At 45.4% G+C, this 18,928-nt stretch overlaps 1 protein-coding gene across 1 annotated transcript in view; it reads right to left on the reverse strand.

The window, feature by feature from the left end:
• LOC141069651 (uncharacterized) overlaps nt 1-18,928 on the reverse strand; it is a 31,429-nt gene that overhangs the window by 11,110 nt on the left and 1,391 nt on the right. The gene's annotated exons all lie outside the window — the stretch shown is intronic.

Below are 18,928 nucleotides of genomic sequence, written 5' to 3' on the forward strand. Positions count from 1 at the left end.
GAAAAATGTTGCTGAAATATGGTCAAAGAAGTAGAAGAGTTCAATTGTTCATCAAAACTGACTGTGCACGAGGCAACTCCTTTACACCCTGAAATTGTTAGAGATGTTGCCCATGTGGTTACTGCTTTGCCACCAATCTAAGTTAGTGTAGAGAGGTTGTTCTCCAGCCTTAAAATAATTACTGTATATACTCATGCATAAGCCGACCCGAGTATAAGCCCCCCCCCCTAATTTTGCCACAAAAAACTGGGAAAACATATTGACTCGCGTATAAGCCTAGGGTGGAAAATTCACCAGCTACTGGTAAATATCAAATATAAAAATGGATACCCATAAAAGTAAAATTAATTGAGACATCAGTAGGTTAAATGTTTTTGAATATCCATATTGAATCAGGAGCCCCATATACAGTTGTGGCCAAAAGTATTGACACCCCGGCAATTTTGTCAGATAATACTCAGTTTCTTCCTGAAAATGATTGCAATCACAAATTCTTTGGTATTATTATCTTCATTTAATTTGTCTTAAATGAAAAAACACAAAAGAGAATGAAGCAAAAAGCAAAACATTGATCATTTCACACAAAACTCCAAAAATGGGCCAGACAAAAGTATTGGCACCCTCAGCCTAACACTTGGTTGCACAACCTTTAGCCAAAATAACTGCGACCAACCACTTCCGGTAACCATCAATGAGTTTCTTACAATGCTCTGCTGGAATTTTAGACCATTCTTCTTTGGCAAACTGCTCCAGGTCCCTGATATTAGAAGGGTGCCTTCTCCAAACTGCCATTTTTAGATCTCTCCACAGGTGTTCTATGGGATTCAGGTCTGGACTCATTGCTGGCCACCTTAGAAGTCTCCAGTGCTTTCTCTCAAACCATTTTCTAGTGCTTTTTGAAGTGTGTTTTGGGTCATTGTCCTGCTGGAAGACCCATGACCTCTGAGGGAGACCCAGCTTTCTCACACTGGGCCCTACATTATGCTGCAAAATTTGTTGGTAGTGTTCAGACTTCATAATGCCTTGTCCACCCTCTTTTTTATGTTTGGTGAGGAATTATATCCAATTTGGCTTTAGGACAATTCTTTTTGTGTTTTTTCATTTAAGACAATTAAATGAAGATAATAATAACAAAGAATTTGTGTTTGCAATAATTTTCAGGAAGAAACAGCATTATCTGACAAAATTGCAGGGGTGTTAATACTTTTGGCCACAACTGTAATGCTCCATACAGTTCATGATGGCCCCATAAGATGCTCCATACAAAATACACCCCATATAATGCTGCACAAAGGTTAATAATGGCCCCATAAGATGCTCCATATAATAATATGCCCCAAATGCTGCTCCTTAAAGGTTATGGCCCCATAAGATGTTCCATAGATTATGCCCCATATGCTGCCCCATAAGATGCTCCATAGATTATGCCCCATATGCTGCCCCATAAGATTCTCCATAGATTATGCCCCATATGCTGTCCCATAAGATGCTCCATAGACTATGCCCCATAAGATGGTCCATAGAATAGGCCCCATATGCTGCAGCTGCAAATGAAAAAAAAATGACACTCACCTCTCGTCGCTGGGGGCCAGGTGCAGGTGCCCTGAGCAGGCGGGGACACTGGCGCGCTATGGGGGACAGGTGCTGGTGTCACCGCTAGCTCAGAGCCCCAACACTTGAGATATTCACCCATTCCATCGCTGCGCGTCGCTCCGTCTTCCAGGTCCTCTGTCAGTGACTGTTCGGGCACAGGGCACAGCGGCAACTAACTACGTCATTGCACCCTCTGACCTGAACATCGCAGCCAGAGGACGCGGAGGCCAGAGCAGCGAACGGTGGTAGAACGGGGACAGGTGAATATTGCATATACTTACCCCCTCCTGGCGCGGTCTCTGCAGCCCTGCTTCTCCCACAGTCTCCGGCAGCTATTCCTTCCTTCAACGGTCACGTGGTACCGCTCATTAAAGTCATGAATATGCGTGTGTACGGTTACGTCTTTTCGCGGTATGCGGCAAAGCGCGCCGAACACATCTTGTTGCATTTTTTTGCGGCGTCAAATATCCGCAGTCATCCACCTGCGGCGTCAAATATCCGCAGTCATCCGCATGCGGATGACAGCAGATGACGTGTGTAAAAAAGAGCATTACTAGCTATGGAAACACAAGTGTACGCAACGATATGCATACGCTTTGCTTTTGCATTCGCAAGAATTTACATGACATAGCCATTGGGCGTGGCTTGTGTAAATTCAAAAATTTGCCAGGTAAATAGCACTTGCCTATCGTTCGCAAACGCATGCATGCGTTTTTGCATGCATTTGCGGATGATACGCTGCGGACTCAACCGAAAATGTGAACCTAGCCTTTTTTTTTTTTACGAAAATATTTTAGCCCTAAATTTGTAATTTTCACAGTGCATAATAAGTGAAAACAGACCCTGCAATTTGTTATGCAATTTCTCACAAACACAATGATGTGGTCAAAAGCTTCTGTTTGGGTACATTGCAGGGGCATGGAAAGAAAAGAGTCATTTGTCCGGGATAGTGTGCCACATTTGGAGAGCCTGACATGCGAAAACCGCAGAATCTCCCCACAAGTGACCCCATTTTGAAAAGTAGACCCCTCACAGGATTCATTTAGGGGTGTACGGAGAATCTTAACCTAAAGATTATTCACAAAACATTTAGCTGTATGCAAAATTTATTTTTCCACTAAAATACTGTTTTGGCACTTAATTTATAATTTACACTTGGGATAATGGGAGACGTTGTATCCCACAATTTGTTATGCAATTTCTCATGAATAGGGCAGTACCCAATATATGGTTGAACACTACTGTTGGAGCAAATGGCAGGGATCGGATGGGAAGGACCGTTACTTGGCTTTAAGAATGCAGACTCCTTTTGAATAGATTGTGGACTCCATTTGCTGAGCCTCTGAGGTGCAAGAGCAGCAGAACCCTATATTGGAAACTTAACTGCCTTAGGAATTCATCTAGGGGTGTAGAATTTTGTACTCGTAGGTGCCACACAAAATTTTAGAACGTTGAGTCGAAATTACATTTTAGTTGTAAAAATGTAATTTTTGTATTTGCTGCAAATTTGTCACAAGGGTTAATAGTTAAAACTGGACCCCATAATTTATTGCACAATTCCTTCTGAAAGCAGTGCTGCCTCATATGTAGTCAGAAATTACTTTTTCCCGAGGGAGCCACGCTTAGCATGGGGTTCCTCTCTCCACACACCATGCTGTGACGAGTATTTGTATCTCCGCATTCACCTACAGGCTTTTTTGCTGCCTTCTTTTACCCCTCAATGGCTTTTTACCATATGCTATAGTCCTTATATAAACCTATAGCTCAACTGACCCCATTGTTTAGGGTCTTTTACATTTGCTCTATCGGGGTTCTCTCAGTGCAGCTTTAGCCACTGGACTTGAATATTTTGTCTGTTTTTGGGGTAATTCACTTTATTTAGACTATTGGCTGATTGTCATTTGTAAAATGTTGCATTATTTTTGATACATCTGGTGCACACAGTGGAGATAGCTGCAAGGTACCTAACCGATCCTTCAGGTGTTATGGATTATACCTTCAATGGTTTTTTAATGGCTTTTAACATGTGGTCTGTACCTTGTTTGTGTTATCCTGTGCTTTAATAAAATAAATTGTTTCTAATATTTTAAATGTATTCATGGTGATCCTGGCCATTTTTTGCACACAATTTTTTTTCTTGAGTATTAACATAGAAATTACTGTCATGTCACATCAGGGCTGAGAATGAAGAAGCGCCATTTGACTTTAGGAGCACGAAATTTTGCAAAAATAGTTTCTGGGAGACATTTTATGGGGGGCCCTGAAGATGCTAGAACAGCAGAAAAAGTGACCCCATTCTAGAACTTGCAATGAATTCATCTACGGCTGCAGTGACTATTTTGTAACATCCACTCTATGCTTTATTCTGAGGGATTGAAAATATGCCAGTTTAGTGCCCATTCATTGTAGGGCCCCAATACGTTGTGACCAGCTTGTGCTTTTGGGAGACACGCACCCCGTAAATTTTTTTAAGTGCTCTCTCCCCGCTATAATAATGCCAAACAAGTGGCTGCCTACTGTGGTTTAGGCACAGTGGGGCTCAGTAGGGGGGCATTTGCTAGCACAGATTTCACTGGATTTTATTTGAGGGGGAGGGAGCCATGTCACTTTTCCAGAGTCTTTTCTCTACCAGTAACGTGGAAAAACCCCTATAGTTCCAGTGATAGACCTGAGTGGGGGCTGGTTTTGTGCAGGATAACTTAGGGTTTTTATTGGAAACACATTGAAATAGAAAAATATTATGTATTGCTTTCAGTATAAGGCTGGGATCACATTCTTGTGTTCTACATAGAGCACTTACACCATGGTTTCCATGTAACTCCCACAAAAAATGCAATTCAGATGGAATCACCTACCATAATGAAGCAGATGGAGACACTTCATACTCTGTGTGGCATCTGCTCCAGTGGTATTCATCTGTTTAGGGATGCACAGATCTGTGGTTGCCCAAACTTGTGAACTTAAAAACCACTTAAAATGTTGTGACACCGAAGGCACGTAGACCTGTCCAAAGTGACCCCATCTGCCTCATAAGTGAGTGGTTCAGTCTCTGGTTTTTCTGAATCTGTTTTGGGGAAGTTACCTGAAAAACCCCGACGTAAACGCTCAGCAAAGAGCGCAGGATAAATGTAAGCAAAGTCTTATTTAGAATTTTGGGAGGTAGAATGAACAAAGACAGCAGTACAAGAATATTAATTTTTGCACTGTTCACTGTGCAGCATAAGTTATAAAGCGGGATTTCTTATTCGGGGATGTGTGATTACAGCGATACCAGATTTATTTTTTTATGCTTTGATATTTTATAGACTAAAAACAATATTTTACAAAAATGCATTTGTTTATGCATCGACATTCTGAGAGCTGTTATTTGTTTGCCGAATGAGCCATATTACTACTTTTTGATAGCTTTTTATGATGAAAAAGACACTTTTGGCGTGTATTTTTTTATGGCGTTCTCCATACTGAACGAAGTGTTTTATAAAGTGGGTTGTGCCAGATGTGACGATAGCAATGTGTACTTTACTTTTGTTTTACCACAAACTCTGCGTTTTCAGTGGCGAAACTGCTTTTCTCTCTCGCTTCTTTGGGGGACACAGGAAACCATGGATGTATGCTGCTGCCACTAGAAGGTTAACACTATGCAAAAAAAAAAGGGTTAGCTCCTCCCCAGCAGTATATACCCACCTTCTGGCAGAAGGTTACTCAGTTTTAGCTTAGTGTTAGTAGGAGGTGGACACGGGCTGCTTTCATCCCCGTATCTACCTTTAGGTTTTGTTGTTTTTTATTATTAATCTCTATTTTTCAGATTCAGCTTGTGATTTGGTCACTCCGCTCTCCCCCCTAAAGACCAGGAGCAGTGTGGGAATGAGTCACTACTGTACCCTCTCCTGTCTGGCAGGCAGGACCCCATGCCTCCTTCTGGCAGAAGGTTACTCAGTTTTAGCTTAGTGTTAGTAGGAGGTGGACACGGGTTGCTCTCAGCCCCGTATCTACCTTTAGGTTTTGTTGTTTTTTTAATTAATAATCTCTATTTTTCAGATTCAGCTTGTGATTTGGGCAACGGAGTGTAACTGGTCACTCCGCTCTCCCCCCTAGAGACCAGGAGCAGTGTGGGAATGAGTCACTACTGTACCCTCTCGTGTCTGGCAGGCAGGACCCCATGCCTCCTAACACTTCAAGCGTGTTTGAGGCATCCGCAAGACGGAAGATGCAGACTGGTCCTTACCACTACCCTCCTGCGCCGCCCGCCCTCCATAGCCGGTCGCCCAGGGGTAGGAAGACGGATGTGGACTGGTCCTTGCCAATACACCCCCTGCGCCGCCCGCCCTCCATAGCCGGTTGCCCAGGGGTAGGAAGAAGGATGTGGACTGGTCCTTGCCAATACACCCCCTGCGCCGCCCGCCTTCCATAGCCGATCGATCAGGGGAGGAAGACGGAATTGTACTACGGCTACCAGTGATGTCCAGTGGCCCAGAAGTCGGCACGCAAGTCCGTCTTCAAGCGCCTTTTCTGTCAAGAAGGATGCGGGATCTCCAGCACAGGTCTGTCCATGCGGCAGTGCGGGGGCTCCTCTTAAAAAAAAATAAATAAAAATAATTTAATTTATATATGACATCCCGAATGTCTGACCAGGGTCATAGTCGCCTCCGGCCCCGTAGCGGTTCCTTTCCCGGCCCCGCCGGCAGTCTGCAGTGCCTACCACGCTCCCTCCCCCTGCGGCTTCCGGCCAAAATTTAGTCCCTGGCTCCAACTCAGCCTACTACAGGGTTAGGTCACGCCCCCGCTATCCCCCCTATCAGACGCTCCAGCTAGCCACCTCCCATCGGCCTATCAGAACGGCTTGGCAGCACAAGGTTCCTTGGTCCAGATTCCTCTAGGAAAGAAATTTGTATATTCCCCCTCTGGTGATACATAAACAATGTATATTTGAACCCAGGGAGTCTCCATCTGCCCATAACAAGAAGTTGACCTCTGGTCTATCCTCATCTTTCTGCCATAATTTCTGGCCATCTAATGTCTTCCCCGGAGCCCCCCCATTGCTCGCAACGAGACTGCTCCCGCTCCTGAGTGGGTGACACCTCTATCTCAGTCGACAGCTGACTTAACCAAAGTATCTCACACTTTGGTCTCTGTTTGGGAACGGCATCCTAATCCTAACGCCTGTCAGCGGGTCACAATTGCCTACCTTGGTTGCGTCGGCTGTTAACCCCTCGCATACCCAGAGGAATCCTCATTGCAGGAAGGCCGGAAGTTCCAAAAGGCATGCCCACATTAGTTTACGGCATCATCTCCGTCAGACACTCTTGAGGCGCTCAAGTCAGATCCGAGTCAGATCAGATCTGAGCTCAGCACAGGTCTCCAAACTGCGTGACACGGTGGTTTGTTTATCATCAGCATTAATGAGACTCTTAAAGAATTCAGAGATCTCTGAGCAGACTGCTTTTCAGGGAAATGAAGCACCCATCTCGTGCCTTTGCAAACCACGACGAGATCAACTCAACAGGATCTTCGCGGTGGAATGGCAGCACCCAGACAAGCGTGCCTGGAGAAGAAAAGGCAGGAGCGTCCTGTATCTTTTTTTACCTGACCTGCTTAACATGTAGGCAGTGTCTCCCTTGGTGGACCTCCATTCTCCCGGCTGGCCACAAATACTATACCCCCTCTGTCCGAAGGTCCTCCTTTAAGGAACCCTCTGATAGACACATTGATTCTCTGACCAAGTCCGCCTTTGAGGCCGCAGGTCTACCCTCTGCCTGTCCTTCCAGGCTTCCTAGGTAGCCAAGGCAGTCTCCGCCCGGGCAAAACATCTCCGCCAGAGTATCTTCTCTGGTGCCCCTGCGGATGAGCTGGCAGACCTAGCGGACTGGATCGGCTACAAAGCAAGATACCTCTTGTCCGCTTGTCTCGATGCAGCCGTCTGTTCAGTCATAGCAGACAGCAACATCAACACTATCCACATGGTCCTTTGGCTCACGGCCTGGAATGCGGACCCTGCTTCAAGAGGTCCCTCAGTGGTCTTTTTTTTCCCCACAATTTGACTCCTTGGAGAGGAGCTGGACAAGAATATCTCCAATGCCATTGGAGTACGTCTCTTCCAACATAGAGCCAAATGTTCGCCATGGCGTACTGTTTCCCTCTCCCTTCTTTCAGAGGTTCTGACCACAGAGTTTCACCTGACAGAACAGAACCCTGGTGCTTCAACAAAGAAAAAAAAAAATGGGCCCTCTGTTAAAACCAGCCCTAATCTGGCGCTCAAGACATGCTCAAGCCACGTCACGCTCCAACAGATTCTCCTCAGCATGACAGTTCGCCCCCCCAGAATCCCTAAGGGTGGGCCATTCGTCTCCCTCATTTCCAGGTCAAATGGCATTCTGTAGTAGACGATGCCGTGGGTCCAAGACGTCGTCTCCTAGGTTACAGGACAGGGTTTTCCACTCTCCCTCGATTTCATTTCCTTTTTCGAGTCTCATTCACCGAAGACTGCCTGTCTCATTCAGAGTTTCTTCTAGGCTGTCGACTCCCTCTCCAAGGTGGCGTTATTGTCTCCGTATCCACACAAGAGCATTTCTCAGGTTTTTATTAAAACCCACTTGTGGTCCCCAAGATGGACGGTTTTGTTCACCCATTCGGATCCTCAGATTACTAAACAAATATGTGCGCCTGCATCACTTCAAGATGGAGTCCCTTTGATCTGTGATTGCTTCCATGGAGACGGAAGACTTCTGCTCGATGGACATTCAACAAGGAATTCACTTACGGTTCACAGAGCAGCCATTTGGCATAGCCAATGCCCACAGAGCATTTAGAAAAATAATGGAGACAGCGATGGCCATTCATTTGTATGTAACACACCTCATGTACAGCACCATGGAAATAATGGCGCTATATAAATAAATAATATTAATTCTACGCAGCAGGGGCACCCTTGTCTTCCCTTATCTAGAAGACATACTCTTCAAGGCCGCAACACCCTTGACATACCAGCATAGTGTGCAGATCACACTAACATTCTTTCCCGTCTGGGCTGGATAGTCTCTAATTCCGGTATGTCGTGTTCCTGGGAATGGTTTTCGACACCGCCCAAAGATTTTCCTACCCAAAGAAAAGTTCAGCACTTATGCGTGGGATTTGGTCTCTCTTCTCGCTCCCTCAGCTTCTGCATGAATGACCTACGCAAGATGGTTGCTTCAATGGAAGCAGTCCCGTTTGCTCAATTCTTCATGTGTCCTCTTCAACTCTTCCTTCTCGTTAAATGTGACAGGTCGTCTTGTTCCCTAGATTGGTGTCTCAAACCCCTCGCGGGTAAAACTATCCCTGAAATGGAGGGAGTGTCCCCAATCGGTCCATCTCGGGAAGTCTTTTCTGCCCACTCGGAGGAGGACAGTAACAACGGACGCCAGTATTCTCGGCAGGGGAGCAATGTTCCAAGGTTGGATGGTCCGGGGTCAGTGGTCAACTAAGGAGAAATCCTGGAAGTTTTCCACGGATATCCGACCCAAATCCAATTCGACAATGACATGGCTGTGGCCTATGGCAATCATCAAGGGGGAACTTTAAGTCAGGCAGTGACTTCACAGGTCGCTTGAATCCTGTCTTGGACCGAACAGAATGTCCCATCAATTTCCGTGGTGCACATCCTAGGAATCGAAAATTGAGCGGCAGACTTCTCGGCCGAGAGTCTCGCCACAGGCGAATGGTCGCTGAATCCGTCAGTCCTTTATAGGATCTGTCTCAGATAGGGGACCACGGATGTCAACATCATAGTGTCCAGACAACCACAGGGTTCCCGAGTTTGGTGTCCCAATCTCACAACCTTCTAGAGTTCGGATCTGATGCACTAGCAATACCCTCGACACGGTCTCCATTCCATACCTGTTTCCACCCCCACCGATGATTCCCAAAGTAATCAAAAGGATAAAGGAAGAAGGAATATCTGTCATTCTCATCACTACAGACCACAAAGTCCCTGGTGCGCAGAGTTGATCAACCTTCTGGTGGATACGCAGTGGAGACTTACGGATCTCCCGAACCTTCTGTTGCAGGGACCCCTCTTTCACCAGTTTCTAGGTCACTCAATTTAATGGGCATGGCTGTTGAAGCCGCAGTTTTTAAGTCGGCTGGGTTCTCAGATCAGGTCGTACAGACCATAATCAAAGCAAAGAAGCCTTCATCCTTTGACATGTACCATCATACATAGATTGCATTTTTTTTCGCTCATGTGGGACTCATCGGGTGGCTCCGATGGTTTTTTCACTTCACATCCATTTTGTCCCTTCTACAGTCAGGTCTGAATTCCGGACGGTCCCTTACTTCTAATTAGGAGACAAGTTTCTGCCCTTTCTATTCTTTTTCAAAGGAATCTGGCTGTTCGCCGACAGCTTAAGACATTCATCAAAGAGTTGTTCACTCAGTTTTTCCCACTACCGACCTTACTGGGATATTAATCTAGTGCTCGAGGACCTACAAGCAGGGCTGTGGAGTCGGTAAGCCAAACCTGCGACTCCGACTCCTCAATTTCCCTTACACCGACTCCGACTCCAACTCCACAACTCTGACTCCGACTCCCACACATATTGCTTATATTTAAGTGAAAAATTTATTGTAGTACAATGTGAACCTCAGGCATTTCATTTTTATGATCCAATAATCAAGATATTTAGATAGAACAGAATATATATTGGTGTACTACCCGGTTTTCATTCTTTTTGGTACAGATACGATATGGATAGACAGATATGGATAAATGGATAGATAGAGCAGATTTCTAATCTGCTTTTGCTATTGAAAACATTATCTATGAGCTCAAAAACCTTTCAGGTGATGCGGTTTTTTAAAAAGATGATCAGCTTTTGCAGCTGAAAAACGTATCCTCAAAAAACACAGGAAAAACGCTGTGTGTGAATGTAGCCTTAGATCAGGAATAGAACAGCCATTTATAGGACATTTCATAACTTTCCCAAACTCCTATGAAAAAATATTCAGCACATCCTGCATTGAATTACTGTACCCAATTTATTATATATTTTAGGAGTCGGAGTCGGTCCATTTTATACCGACTCCGACTCCACCAAAATGAGCACCGACTCCGACTCCACGACTCCGACTCCCGACTCCACAGCCCTGCCTACAAGAGTCTCCGTTTGAGCTTTTCAGGTTACTTTCCTGGAAGGTCAGACCTCAAATATACAAATGACTACTAAAGTCATAAAACATATCAGCAAATAATTATATATGTGTATATAAATATATATAACCTAGAGATCAACAATGAAGTAGAGAGGATATTAGACAAATATAAATTTTATTGCACATATGTAATAGACTAAATACAAAGGTATTCATGTGAGATGAATAGAAATAGCAGCATAAATATAAGGTGGTAAATATAGGGCTGGACAGAGAAAACATCTCACAAAACATGCTTACACTAGACCTAAAAATAGTAAAGATCATAAGCACTGTAATAGAAAGAACCAGCTATCAAGTAAAATAGTAAACAACTTGAACATGAAAGTAACTGGTGACCGCAATTAAGTCACAAGGTAATTTATTTATAGCATTATCCTTGATCTAAAACGTTGGTAAACCTTGCCATGATCAGTGTAGCTGCTAGTAAAGCCCCCGTCACACACAGCGAGATCGCTAGCGAGATGGCTGCTGAGTCACAAGTTTTGTGACGCAACAGCGATCTCACCAGCGATATCGCTGTGTGACACGTATCAGCGATCGGCCCCCCCGCTGGGTATCGCTGATCGTGCTCGAAAGCCCTGGACATTTTTTTGATCGTTGGTCTCCCGCTGGCCAGCATGCATCGCTGTGTGTGGCAGGCAGGAGACCAGCGATCAGCGAGCTGGTATCCAAGGTAAACTGCGGGTAACTAAGGGCACGTGTCACTTAGTTACCTGCTGTGTACCTTAGATACCAGCGTGCTGGTATCTAACCACAGCGTGGCACTTAGAAACCTGTTGTTTACCTTGGATACCAGGTCCCTGCACCAGAACACTGGTATCTAAGGTACACAGCAGGTAACTAAGCGACATGCACGCTTGTTACCAGCGTCATCGCTGTCCTGATCGCTGCTGTGATCTGCCTGTTTGGCAGCTCACCAGCGATTATGTAGTGACTAGAGTTGAGCGACTTTGGTCGGATCGGGTTTCGTGAAACCCGAATGAAACAAAATAAGTTTCAGATGAAACTCGTCCGACTAGTGCAAAACAAAGTCGGAGTTTCGTCCGAAATCCGACCCCAATGCAAGTCAATGGGAAATAAAAGTCGGACGAAACTCCGACTTTTTTTGCTCTAGTCGGACGAGTTTCATCTGAAACTTATTTTGTTTCATTCGGGTTTCACGAAACCCGATCCGACCAAAGTCACTCAACTCTAGTAGTGACACCAGCGATCCAGACAAGGTCATATCCTTGTCGGGATCGCTGGTGCGTCGCTATGTGTGACGGGGCCCTTAGTCTAGGCCAGATATATTTAGGAGCAATCATGCATTTAGACTGTAGGTATTCCTGCCATACCATATTGGTCTGATTATTAATTTATATAGCGCCATTAATTCCATGGTGCTGTACATGAGAAAGGGGGTTATATACAAAGATATAGATATTGTTAACAGTAAACAAATTTACAATGACTGACTGGGACAGAGGGGAGAGTACCCCATCCTTGCAGACTTACATTTTATGGGATAGTGGGGAAGAGACAGAAGGTCGGGGGTGCAGTAGCTCTGGTAGTTTTGAGGCGGCAGCTCAGGCGGTGGTGAGGCAGCAGAATGGTTATTTGCAGGCTATAAGCTTTCCTGAAAAGATGGGTTTTCAGGTTACGTTTGAAGGATCCGAGGGTGGTGGATAATCAGATGTGTTGAAGGATCTGAGGGTGGTGGATAATCAGATGTGTTGAGGCATGGAATTCCAGAGGATAGGGGATATTTGGGAGAAATCTTGGAGGCAGTTGTGTGAGGAACAAATAAGTGTGGAGGAGAGTAGGTGGTCTTGGGAGGATCGAAGATTACGTGAGGGAAGATATTGGGAGATTAGTTCAGAGATATAGGGATGGGATAGGTTGTGGATGGCTTTGTAGGTCAGTGTTCGTAGTTTGAACTGGATGTGTTGGTGAATTGGGAGCCAGTGGAGGGATTTGAAGAGGGGAGAGACAGGGGAGTAACGAGGAGAGAGGTGGATTAGTCGGGCAGCAGAGTTGAGGACAGACTGGAGTGGTGCAAGTTTTAGCAGGGAGGCCACAGAGGAGTGTTGCAGTAGTCAAGGCGGGAGATAATGAAGGCATGTACAAGTTTTAGTAGATTGAGGGCCGAGGAAGGGACGGATTCTGGAAATATTTGAGTTGGAAGCGACAGGAGGGGGCAAGAGATTGGACGTGTGGTTTGAAGGACAGGACAGTCGAGAGATACTCCGAGACAGCGGATTTCAGGTGCAGGAGAGAGCGGATTTCAGGTGCGGGAGAGCGTGATTCCGTTTACCATAATATATAGATCGGGTAGGCAAGATACATGAGATGGAGGAAAGATCATGAATTCAGTTTTGTCTACATTGAGTTCTAGGAAGTGAGAGGTGAAAAAGGAGGATATGGCTGATAGACACTCCAGGATTCAGGACAGCAGAGAGGTGACATCTGGGCCAGAGAGGTAGATCTGAGTGTCATCTGCATACAGCTGGTAGTGGAAGCCATGGGACTTTACGAGTTGTCCTAGGCCAAGAGTATAGATGGAAAAAAGTAGGGGCCCCAGGACAGAGCCTTTGGGGACTCCAACAGAGAGGGGGCGGGATGAGGAGGTAGTGTGGGAGTCGGAAACGCTGAATGTGCGGTTAGAAAGGTATGAGGCAATCCAGGACAGGGCAAGGTCTTTGATGCCAAGGGAAGAATTTGTAGCAGTAGGCAGTGGTCAACCGTGTCGAAGGCAGAGGACAGGTCGAGAAGGAGGATGGAGAACTGTCTGTTAGCTTTGGCTGTAAGTCATTAGTAATTTTGATCAGGGCAGTTTCAGTGGAATGGTGGGGGCAGAAGCCAGATTGGAGGATGTCAAGGAGGGAGTTAGATGAGAGGTGGGGGGAAAATTGAGCATGGACATGCTGTTCACGGAGTTTGGAAGCAAACAGCAGTGATATGGGGCGATAACTGTGCATAGCAGTTGGGTCAAGGTTAGCAGTTGGGTCAAGGTTTGATTTTTTGAGGATGGGTGTTATGGTGGCATGTTTGAAGACAGAGGGGAAGGTACCAGAAGATAGGGATAGGTTGAAGAGATGGATTAGGGCTGGAATGATCATGTTAGTGAGGTTGAGGAACAGGTGGGAAAGGATGGGTTCAAGTGCAAAGGTGGTGAGGTGTGATTTGGAAAGGAGATGATTAAGCTCTCCTTCAGTGATGTTTGAGGGGGAGGTTTTTAGGGAAGGGCAGAGGTCTGGTATGTGGAGCGGTTGGGGTGGTGGAACAGTAAAGGTTTGCCTTGTTTGGTCGATCTTGTTTTTGAAGTAGGTGGCAAAGTCATCAGCAGAGATGAGTGGAGTTGGAGGTGGCAGTGGTGGGCCGATAGAGTTAAATGTGCTGAACAGTTGTTTTGGGTTGTGGGATAATGAAGATACAAGGTTTGTGAAATAGGTCTGTTTAGCAGAGGTGAGGGCTGATTTGATGCAAGTGTAGCTTGTTTGAAAGCAGTGAAGTCGTCTGGCAGGCGTTTTTTCTTCCAACGCCGCTCCAAGACCCTGGATGCCTGTTGAAGATTTTGGTGAGGTTGTAGCGCCAGGGTTGCCTATTGATGTTGCACATTGCCATGCATGAGAGGGGTGACTGAGTCTATGTCTGATGTGAGGGTGGCATTGTAGAACGCAGTGGCACTGTCCGTGTTGTGAAGATATGGAGGACAGAGGTAGAGAGTCTGAGAGTTTGTGTCTAGGTGTGCGAGGTTTCTGTGAGGGAGTGCTAGTGGCTGGACATGGGGGGGCAGGTGAGGACGAGAAGGTGAGCAGGTGGTGGTCAGATAGGGGGAAGGGAGAGGTTGTGAGATTGGGTAGGGAACAGAGGTGGGTGAAGAGATCTAATGTATGTCCATCTGTGTGGGTGGCTGTGGAGGACCACTGAGTACGTCCAAAGGATGAGGTAACAGGGATTTGGAGGCTGGCTGTCAATGGGGATGTTGAAGTCCCCCATGATTATGGTGGGGATGTCAGCAGAAAGTGGAGGAGCCAGGTGGAGTATTGGTCGATGAAGGCAGTGGCTGAGCCCAGTGGTCGGTATATGACAGCCATTTGGAGATTAGAGGGAGTAGATACGGACAGAGCGAACCTCGAAAGGGAGGATAAGGGAGGGTGGGGGTTAGATAGGGTTGAAGGAGCAGTTTTTAGAAAGGAGGAAACCCACTCCTCCATGTCGGTTGCCAGGGCGATGAGTATGGGTAAAGTGGAGGCCGCAATAACTGTGTGGCCGGGGAGGCCGTGTCAGGAGATGTCAGCCAGGTCTCAGTGAGGGCCAGGAAGGAAAGGTAGCGGGAGGTAAATAGGTCGTGGATCACGTGGAGCTTTTTGCAGACGGAGCAGGCATTCCAAAGTGCTCCAGAGAGAGGGTGGGGGTCAGTGGCACAGGTTTTAAGTGTGAGGGATTGAGGTAGTTTCTCTTAGTGTGAGAAAGATAGGTGTGACGATTAGTGGGATGTATGAGGCGGGGGGGGGGGGGGGTTATGTCGCCAGCAGTGAGAAGCAGAGAAAGGGAAAGCAGGTGGGTGAAAGAGACTGACCTGACTTGTATTTTCGTCAGAGAGGTCTGAAGTTAAGGAGCAGGTCTGCCGATGAAGCGAGGTGAGGGGGAGATAGTTATTTGGTTCGAGGGTGCAGGGGTTTGAGGATGGCAGAGGAGAGTGAAGATTAGTGGAGCAAAAACAGTGAGGGCAAATGTAAGCATGGTTAAATAGCAGGGTATGAAAAGAAAGGCAAGTAAAATAAGAAAACAGTGATTATTCTTACCTTCTGACTGATTTCTGGACTATATCTGGTATATTTCTGATCACTTTAAAGAAGTCACTACAAATGATGTCAAATCTGAGCAAGGTCATAGCTGACCTGTTCTGTTCAACTTATACTATTCAAATGTCCAAGAAATGTAGCCAGGTGAGAGGGGGAGGAGGAGGGGGCTGGAGGACAGTTCACAGCAGGGAGCAATTAAACAGATTGCAGTTAATAGGACATTTGACTAGCATCAAAGCTGAACAAACAGGCAGGATAAGATGGAAGGATAAGACTAGGTGTGAGGAGCATGGGCATATCAATATGCATACAGTAAAGATACTGTCACACTTAGCGATGTACCAGCGATCCCGACCAGCGATATGACGCGGTCAGGATCGCTGGTACATCGCTAAGTGGTCGCTAGTGAGCTGCCACACAGGCAGATCTTAACAGAGACATCGCAGGAGACGGGGGTCGCTACTTACCTGTCACACTAGGCGACCGTGCGTCCTCCCGCCCGGCTCCACAGGAAGCGCCGCAGGAAGCAGACGACGAGAAGCGGTCCTGAACGTTCTTGCGCGATCAGCGATAAGCAGCGGGTCGTAGGTAAGTATCAGACACAGCGCTGTCGCTAGCAATATCGCTATAACGTCACAAGTTATAGCGATATTGCTAGCGATATCGCTTAGTGTGACAGTACCTTAAGTTTGAAGTATGATACATGGAATTAAAGTCGGGGAAAAAACAGTACAGACGTACCAATTAAAAAACAAGGTGAGGAGTGCATGAGGATTCAGTGGGTATTCTGGATTAAGCGGGTTCAGCAGACGTACCAGTTAAAAAACAGAGGGTGAGGAGGGCATAAGGGTTCAGTGGGTATTTATTTATATAGCACCATTGATTCCATGGTGCTGTACATGAGAAGGGGTTACATGCAAATTACAGATATCACTTACAGTAAACAAACTATTGCAGCCATTTGGTAAATTCAAAAAAGTTAATTTTTTTTTTCTCATCAATGTACACTCCTCTGCACTTCATCTTGAGTGAAAAAAACAAATGTAGAAATTTTTGCAAACTCACCAAAAAAGAAAAACTGAAATATCACACGGTCACAAGTACTCAGTCCCCTCACCCAGACACCCATAGGTTCTACTCCATTGGAGTCCAGCTGTGCTTAATCAAACTGATAAGACCTGATGGTAAAGGCACTCACCTCACCCCACAGCTCACAGAGCTTGCCAGACCAAATGACAACCACGAAGCCAAAGAAAACCAGCCAAGGAGCTCAGAGACAGAACCGTGGCAAGGCACCGATCCGGCCAAGGTCACAAAACAATCTCTGCAGCACTCAAGGTTGCCAAGAGCACAGTGGCTTCCACAATCCTTATATGGAAGAACATTGTGGGGGCATTGTGTCTCAGTGCTCGCTCAGGTTTTGTGTGTCGCTTGCCTGCTTCGCCTTTGCTTTGTCAGAGGAGACCCCCTGCAGCAGTTGGACCTTTTGTACGTCTTCTTTAAGCCAGGACTTTCCCCCCAGCTTCTCGGGACTTCATGTCTGTATTTTACCCTATTCCTTGCACTGATTACTTGAGATCAGCTGAAATGGCTGAAGTTATAATGAACACTCAAGCCATGGACGAAAACGGCTTAAGTCATCGCAAAGATTCTTATCAGATCTTCCCAGACCCTTCAGACTTTGAATGATAAATACAACCCACTATGGAAACAATATATCTGTCAAACAGGCTCAACACCAAGTGGGGGAGCAGAAAGACAAATGCGGACACTCCCAAATTAAATCCTTGTATTCACAGAAAAGAGAGGAGTCAAGGTCCAAAATACATAAAAAGGTATAGATTACAAAAATTACATAATTCACAAACAGTAAGAAATCACCAATAGAAAGTACTGTAGATTTACATGTTCAGCGAGATCAGATAGATATCCCAAGTGTCAACCAGACAATACCACATACATTATATGATAAAGTGCTTAGTTAATTGCAACTAAATCAAATGGGAAGGTACACCAGGAGAAAGGGTGAGAAGTATACTTAAGTACAAGACATCAATACTTCCAGGGTCCAGTGCACTGTAACCATAAATACCCCCTAAGTCCTGGTTATCTTACCCATAATGTGGATGTATCTGGGTCCATACCGTGCATGCGCCCACCATTTTCTTCCCGGAAGAAAACACAGATGACCGGGATCGGGGAATGCAGTAGGGTGGACCCTGGAGGTACCGGGGAGGCTCGGTGGACCCCATTTGTTTCTCCTCTGATGTGCTAGATCATATCAGAGGAGAGAGAAATTAAATGGGAAATCTGACTTTTTATATTTTTTTTGCGGTCGCCGTTATTCTGTGAAAAACGGTGATCGTAACACTGGAGTCGGTAAAAACCGACCCGAATCATGTTCTCTGGGGTCTCAACTACCCCCGGTAGTCGATTCCCCAGAGAAAATTCTGACCCTGGAGGGCGCTATAACCTTATTTCTCACTGCTGTTAAAAAGCGGTGCTGAGAAATAAGTATCCTTAACTGCCGCCGTTAAAAGATGTATCAGCTGGCGGTAAGGGGTTAAACAAAGATTGTTTACACAATTGTCCCTACCTGTTTTCTCAATAAGTGCATAACCCCAATTTTGATCTATAAGTAACAATTGTCAGATATACACTGACAGGCACCTGAGGAAGCCACTGTCAGTGGTGACACCTGTGAGGCACTTCTCTGCCACAGCTTTTCTATATGTGAGTCTTGGACCGTATTGCCAAATGTATTAGTGCAATCTTTTCAAGCAGTTAGAAGCCTTTTGCCTTATCACCTACAGCAGCAAGTAAAACTTTGGGCACTCCTGGGCAAAATTAATGTTCTTGTGAACAGTTAAGCAGGTTGAAGATGAAATGATCTATAAAAGATAAGTTAAAGATGACACATTTGTTTTGCATTTTAGGCAAAAAATACATATATTGCAATTTTTCACATTTTAAAAATGAAAAAAAAAAAATAGGAAGATACAAAAGTTTTAGAACCTTGGTTAGTGCCTAGTAGCACTCCTTTTTAAAAGTTATAATAAATATATGCGCTGTGACAAAACGAATCCAGATATGGTTGTAACACACTTTGGAGGTTCATTCAATGCATTTCAAAGCCTATGACTTCTTCAGGAAATTACCACAGAGACATGTGAAGACAGTGCTGTTACATCGTTTATATACATTCAAACACGGCGCCAAAAGACCTTCTGACATGTAACAGTTTCAAAGTTCATGGAGCAATAATACATAATAAAGTTATTTTCAACATATGTATATACAGATGATCTAGTTCTACCAATATGATAAAATGTCATTCATTTTTCAGAATCCAGAAGAAA

This window comes from Dendrobates tinctorius, unplaced genomic scaffold, assembly GCF_039654945.1.
Source record: "Dendrobates tinctorius isolate UK_male_01 unplaced genomic scaffold, ASM3965494v1 ptg000270l, whole genome shotgun sequence".
In the NCBI taxonomy this organism is placed as follows: Eukaryota; Metazoa; Chordata; class Amphibia; order Anura; family Dendrobatidae; genus Dendrobates; species Dendrobates tinctorius.